Source organism: Limulus polyphemus, unplaced genomic scaffold, assembly GCF_000517525.1.
Source record: "Limulus polyphemus unplaced genomic scaffold, Limulus_polyphemus-2.1.2 Scaffold686, whole genome shotgun sequence".
Lineage (NCBI taxonomy): Eukaryota > Metazoa > Arthropoda > Merostomata > Xiphosura > Limulidae > Limulus > Limulus polyphemus.
The window spans coordinates 198,717-199,907 of NW_013666296.1; positions in this window are offsets into that span (position 1 = coordinate 198,717).

A 1,191-nucleotide genomic window follows, 5' to 3' on the forward strand; every position below is an offset into this window, starting at 1 on the left:
AACAGCATCATTGTGCAGTTCAGGAAACAGTTTGGGTTGGTGGGAGATAGAGCTTAGTGGAGTGCATTGGCAACATAAATTTTGCAAAATTTTGCGAAATATTGGAGGAAGGACTCTTGCTGCTTTATTCCTCGGGTTTCGTGGACAAGAACACAACGTTGTTCCAGGAAGATGGAGCACCATGTCACACTGCTAGAAACACCCAAAAGTGGCAGGAAGAAAATGGTATCCAGAAGTTGCCCTGGCTGAGCCAATCTCCTAACATGAACCCCATCGAAAACCTCTGGGCCATACTCGACCGGCAAATCAAGAAACAACCAAAAAAACCAACTTCGAAGAATGATCTACTCCAAGTTTTGAAGCAAGAGTGGGCGAAAATCCCACAATCTAAAATTAACAAGATGATTCTCACGATACCCCAAATGATCAACGAACTCCACGAAGCGAAAGGAAGATCTACTACATATTAATTAAATTATAAGTATATAAATTCATGTGAATATGACTGAAAAATTTCATTTTTTTTTCTGAAAAGATGGTGTCTATTTACTTGTGACCACTCTGTGTACTTATTTCAAGAGGAACATTGCAAAAGTATCTAGCATAATATCAACGAAGCATAAATCTTTCTACAATATCTAAATTGATTTAGAATCATCTTTTAATTTCTAGAAACTAAAATTCAGCTATTTATTATAAGCCTGGCATGGCCAGGTGGTTAGGGTGCTCGACTAGCAATCTGCGGGTCGCGGGTTGAATCCCCATCCCACTAAACATGCTCGCCCTCTCAGCCATGGGGGCGTTATAATGTGACGGTCAATCCCGTTATTCGTTGGTAAAAGAGTAGCCCAAGAGTTGGCGGTGGGTAGTGATGACTAGCTGCCTTCCCTCTAGCCTTACGCTGCTAGATTAGGGACGGATAGCGCAGATAGCCTTCGTGTAGCTTTGCGCGAAATTCAAAACAAACAAACAAATTTGATATAAATAAATACTAGAAAATATTTATTTTGACAAAGAATGCTATATAGCAATCGCAAGTAAACGTATATTTTCAAATACGTTTAAATACGCTTAAAATTTACAGTCATACGACGTTCGTTCAGAAGATGTTCGATAATCAATAAAATATTTCAGTTATTAGCTTTACGGTTTTTGTCACAGTGTACATAAATTCAGACAGATGTTTAATAA